The sequence below is a fragment of the Perognathus longimembris genome, chromosome 1, assembly GCF_023159225.1.
Source record: "Perognathus longimembris pacificus isolate PPM17 chromosome 1, ASM2315922v1, whole genome shotgun sequence".
In the NCBI taxonomy this organism is placed as follows: domain Eukaryota; kingdom Metazoa; phylum Chordata; class Mammalia; order Rodentia; family Heteromyidae; genus Perognathus; species Perognathus longimembris.
This window is the reverse complement of record NC_063161.1, coordinates 130,747,412-130,753,548: the sequence shown is the minus strand read 5'-3', so window position 1 is coordinate 130,753,548 and position 6,137 is coordinate 130,747,412. Positions and strand designations below refer to the sequence as shown.

General features: G+C 48.0%; 1 pseudogene; it reads left to right on the top strand.

The window, feature by feature from the left end:
* Window positions 1–2,661: 2,661 nt before the first annotated feature.
* On the top strand, window positions 2,662–3,866 carry LOC125352848 (annotated as a pseudogene).
* Window positions 3,867–6,137: the final 2,271 nt, after the last annotated feature.

Here is a 6,137-nt window from a genome sequence, read left to right as displayed (position 1 = left end):
GCTGTTCCTGAGCTCCTTTGCTCAAAGCTAGAGCTCTACCACTTTCAGCCACAGGTTTACTTCTAGTTTTCTGGTGGTTAATTGGAGATAAGAGTCTCATGGATTTTCCTGCCCAGGCTGGCTTTGGACTGTGATCCTCAGATCTCAGCCTCCTGAGTAGCTAGGATTATAGGCCTGAGCCACCAGCACTCAGCTAGATTTTTTTTTTAAGTGTTGTGAAATACCAAGATAACTCAAATGCAGAGGGGCCATGTTTCTTTCTGGTCATGTGTTAGGACTACACAGGGCTGCTACAGTGGGTTGTGGGTAGAAGTGAAGTATGTAATTACTAGGCCTCAGCATTTAACTGCCAATAGGAGATGCTACAGTGGGTGATGTCCCAGATGGTGAAGCCCCTTGTCAGCCAGGGGTTTAGAGGAGAGCTTCCAGGAAACCACAATGGACATGTAGCATGAGAAAGACATCTTTGTCATTAAGGCACTAAAATTAGGAAATTGCTTGTTACTGAAGCATAACCTAGCCCATCCTGGCTGATTCCTCCGATATTCCATCTTGAGCTCCATGTAAGACATTGGGATCAGGATCTGAGGCAGAATAGTAAGCAGCAGTGGATGTCATAAATGGTTGGTGTCTGTCACTGACACTCGGGTGCAGGACAGGGGAAGGTGGCAGTGATAAATCAGTCGCATCCTCCTTTTACTTGGTGAATTCACAGACTGGTGCATATCCTGTTGGCAGGGTGGTCAGCTGTGCAAAGGAATCTAGAAGGCTCCACAGACATGTGCAAGCCGGGCAAGACCAGCTCCATTGGAGGAAGAGGACACTGGAGCGGTGGGCTTTATCTAACAATGAATCATATATACATGTGTGCTGAGCCTTTGGTAGCACTCAGTGCATGTGATTCTAGAGGGAAGACAGAGTACTGACTTCAAAGTATAACAGAGAAGGCAGATATGTCTCATACCACAAAATATCTTAGAAAGATGGGCGAGAGCTATGGGCAGGACAAGAAAGAGACAGGTAACTTGCAAGAGAACGGACAGGCAATTGTAAGGAGCAGGAGTTAAAAAGGAAAAAAAAGACACAGAGATCAGCTCTGATGAATGAGCAAAAATGCCCCTTTAGAACAGAGTGAGAGAGGACAGGAAAGAGCTGGGGGAAGGCAGGATTTGTTCAGGCTGCGTGATGGGGTGTCTCTGGAAGAATGGAGTTGGATATAATGAAGCAGGTGGAATGAGAAGGGGACAAAAAAAAATCTGGTCCAGGTGGAGCCAAAGTTACTTGCTCTCCTGGGACTTTGGCAATCCACAATTGAAGTGACAGGAGGAGTACATGCTATCTTCCAAATAATAAAAGTTCTGGTTCTGCTACTGGGCACCGGGGCCATAAGCTTCCCTGGCCTAACAAGACTATTGTGCTGGGACACGTGACCCTGGCCTTTCCTAAGGAGCCAAGGAGACCAGCTCAGCAGAGCATGAAGGCTAGCAGGGGGACTAAGGCGGGGAAAGGGGGGTGCAGCTTCTCTCCATCCTTTCAAAGCTAGTCAATGACTAACCACACTGCCAGGTTGGTGCCTGGTTTCCTTCCTCACAAGACATCCCAACCAACCTCCTTTATGTTAAAAAGCAATATGGAAGCCAAGAAGTGAGTCACTGGCTTTCATAGCAAGGGTCAAATCCTGTTGCCAGGAGCTCTTAAATGTCCTTTTAAAAAGAATCAGCTGTGGCTCACACCTGTAATCCTAGTACTCAGGAGGCACAAATGTGAAGCCAGCCCAGGCAGGAGACTCTTATCTCTAATTAACCAGCAAAAAGCCAGAAGTGACCTGTGACTCAAGGGGTAGCGTATCCGCCTTGAACAAAAAACCTAAAGGACAGTACTCATGCCCTGAATTCAAGCTCCAATGCTCGTATACACACAGACACATAGGCACACACACACACACACACACACACACACACACACACACACACACACAGAGTGAATGGTCTGTAATTTCTTTAGAAGAGATGGCCAGAAACCAGACACACATCCTGGGGAGCCAAATTTTTACTTCAAGGCTGGAGGCCAGCAACCATGACAGGGATGAAATCTTTACGTCTACTTATTTTTCTTGCTAGGGCTACAGCCCTAGTACCCGAGATACCTAGCGCAGAGTAGGTGCTATGAGTGGATCTGAAATTCTATGGCCACAATTTAGCCAGATGAAGTAATAACCAAGAGAAGATGCTTCCTTTGAATGGTCAAGGACATTTTAAAAGGCAGGTATGGTAGTGCTCACCTGTGCATCTAGCAATTAGGAGGTGGAGATAGGATGGTTTTGAGTTCAAAGCTAACCTGGGATACATTGCAAGACCCTGTCTCCAAAACAAAAACACAAAAAGAGTGAATCCTGTGAGTGTCCCCTGGGGAACACAGCAAGGAACCTAGGGGACCAGAATGTGTCGCTTGCTCCCTTAAGTTCTATTAGTAGAATAGCAGAGCTGAGGAGACTTGCTACAGACCTGAAGTCCACCTCTCGTGTTAAACAGATGGTGAAACTGCATTTCAGAGAGGGAGGCTGAGTTGCTGCACCTCACATTGAGCTTGCTTGGTTATCCCACCAGGTAAGAGATTTTTCAAAAAGTTGTATATTACAGAAAGAAAAGGAGAGAGTGTGAGATGAGTGGGACAAACTATAGCACTGTGGTGGAATATGTCCTGCTGGGGCTCCATAAGCACCATCATCTAGAAATGGCCCTGTGTGTGCTCTGCCTGAGCATCTACTGCATGACTCTTCTGGGAAACTCCCTTCTTGTGGGGCTGACTGTGCAGGATCCCCACCTGCACAACCCCACGTACTTCTCACAACTGCTCCCTCATAGACATCTGTGGTACCACCTCCTTCATGCCTGTCATGCTAATCAACTTCTTTTTTTTTTTTTTGGCCAGTCCTGGGCCTTGGACTCAGGGCCTGAGCACTGTCCCTGGCTTCTTCCCGCTCAAGGCTAGCACTCTGCCACCTGAGCCACAGCGCCGCTTCTGGCCGTTCTCTGTATATGTGGTGCTGGGGAATCGAACCTAGGGCCTCGTGTATCCGAGGCAGGCACTCTTGCCACTAAGCTATATCCCAAGCCCGCTAATCAACTTCCTGACAGCCCAAAAGACCATCTCCTTCCCCAGCTGTGCTCTACAGATGTACTTGACCTTGGCATTAGGTGCAACAGAATGTCTTCTCCTGGCTGTGATGGCGTATGACCATTATGTGGCTATCTTCCAGCCACTCAGGTACCCCGAGCTCATGAGTGGGCAGATGTGCATGTGGATGGCAGCACTGAGCTGGGGGACCGGTTTTTGCCAACTCTTTGCTACAGTCCATCCTCGTCTGGCATCTCCTCTTCTGTGGCCATCATGTCATCACCATTTTTTTTTTCTGTGAGATCTTGGCTATGCTGAAACTGGCCTTTGGGGCCATCTCCCTCAATGCCCTGACAATCATGGTGGCCACAGCTGTCCTGACAATGACTCCACTCCTGCTCATCTGCCCCTCCAACATTTGCATCCTGGCTGCCATCCTCAGGATGCAGGCCTCCCCTGCAGGCCATCACAAAGCCTTCTCTACCTGCTCTGCTCACCTCACAGTGGTGGTGGTTTACTATGGGACCATCTCCTTCATGTACCTCAAACCCAAGGCCAAGGACTCGGATGTGGATAAGATCATCACGTTGTTCTACGGGGTTGTGACACCCTCACTGAACCTCATCATCTACAGTCTGAGGAACTCAGAGATGAAAGTTGCTTTTGCAGCTCTGCTGAAGGGAGATCTCACCAGGAAAATGTCCCACTTTCACTGTTGCACTTCAGATCTATCAGTCAGCATTGGCTAGGTTATGTGATGGAAATGATCTCCAATTTTCAATAGCTTAAAACCATTAAGGTTGGTTTCTCGCTAATGCTTCAGATCCATTAATGTTTGGCTAGGGTTCTGCTCTGCACTAATTACTATCTTCATCCCTCTGGGACTTAGGATGACAAAGCAGGCACCATCCATTGCCGATCACCACACCAAAAGGAAACAAGTTAACAGAGACCGTGTGGACTCATAGCTTTTACTCGATACCTAGGGTGCTGGTGGTTCACACCTGTAATCCTAGCTACTCAGGAGGCTGAGATCTGAGGATCTTGGGTCAAAGCCAACCTGGGCAGAAAAGTCCGTGAGACTCTTAACTCCAATTAACCATCAGAAAACCGGAAGTGGAGCTATGGCTCAAAGTGGTAAAGCACTAACCTTGAGCAAAAAAGCTCAGGGACAGTGCCTAGGCCCTCAGTTCCAGCCCCACAACAAAAATGAGAAAAAAAAGTGGCACCTGCTACATCCCATATACATTTCACTGCCAACACAAGGAATGAGGTCACTTCTAACATGAAGAGGGAGTATACACCCAGCTATATGTGCCTAGAAAGAGAACTGAGGGACTTCACTCACAGTCAGCCCAAGAGCCTGTGCCCTGGCTGTCCATCCCCTATAGGCTACAGGGATTGGTTAACCATCCCCAGAAAGCTCCAGTTAGTTCACGTGTAGTAGCTTTGTACTCTGTCAACCAAACTAGTCTGGAAGTGTGCTTCCACAAATTTCCTTCCTGTATGGGTCTCTTTTTAGGGTTTTCCACAAGAGACAGGCACATGAGGTTGGAAGGCAAAGGTGAACAGCAAGTGCCTTCCTATCTTTAATGTACTGGGTGCTTATCAGCACAGTCTATCCTGCTCAGTCTCAATTCTCAGTGTGGGCCAAGTTCAGCTCCATGCCATCTTGCAGGCCATCTGGGTCATAGAGCCTGAAGGCAGTGAGAGCTGTACACAGGTTCCAGTCTGTCATCCTGAGCTCTCATTCTCCCTCACTCACCCACCTTTCCTTCCCATCATCCCTGCCAGCCTGAAGCACCTTCAGGACCAAAGCCAAATGCAGAGGTACAAGTTCTGCACAGACTTCCCTGACTGCTCCTGACTGTGCACGTCTAATCTCTATAGTAAATTCCCTGTATCCCTCAGAGTATTTCTCCCTCTTTGGTCAAATCCCAATTGATTCACTACTCTTCAGATCAAGGACCTTTTCCGGGCATATCACCACAGCATTAAGTCCAAATTCTTGGCTAGGTCCTCCAGAGACTGACTCTGCCTGCATTTTCAACCTGGCTCTCCACAAAGCTGTTTGTTTGGGCTGGCCTCATACTGCATCATCTGTACTGTCTGCACCCAGGTCTGCTTGTGCTGTTTTCAGACAACACTGAGGACATCAGCTTTTCCATGCATCCCTCCCTGATGCACTTTTGCATCAACCTCTTTACATCCTACAGCACTTTGCCATTTTCACTCGGTCCCTATCCTGTCCAGAGGCATCTATGACATTTCACAGGAGAGTTCCTCCAGGGCCTCTGACTCACCTCTTCAGCTCCCACAGGGACTTCCTGATGGCTGGACTGCAGAGCCCAACTGTCCCTTGGAAGCTTTCACTCAGGAGTCCCCTCTTCTCCACTGATGCCATGTCAAGAAGCCTTCATTTTTTCTCTCTCAAATAGTGTGACAGTTACGTCAGTTCACACTTGTTCTTCCGACTCCTCTCAAAACGTATCCTCTGCACTAGCTCTCAAAAAACCCATCTGTTCCATTTCTTTTGTTTAAATCCTCTAGTAACTCATCATTTCCCACGGGGTAAGCACCACATCATTGGCTGCCTGACCTACACCACACCCACTCACCCGATGCCCAGGCCCAGTGCTTTCTTCATGGCTGCCTGGATAAATAGCAGTCTTTTGTGCCTCTGCATCTTCCCCTTCCTCTAGCTCTCATGTCTAAAAACTCCATGACGTTTGGCTAGCATACGATGAATACATGTCACATACCAAGCTAACCCTATGGTATGTGCTTTAAGTATTTGACTGAATGAGGGACCTGAAGAGATAATGGGAATCTTGGGGAAGAGAAGAAAGATGGGTACATGTGACCACAGAGAACACTTTCCCAAATCTTGGCATTACAGCAATTTGTTTAATCCCCCTTCAAGGTCCCTTTGTCAGAAGCCCCTGCCAACCCCTCCCAGCTGGGAGTTGGGGCATTCCAGCTCTTTGCCTTTTGAGATCTCTCTGTACTCTGCTGATCCA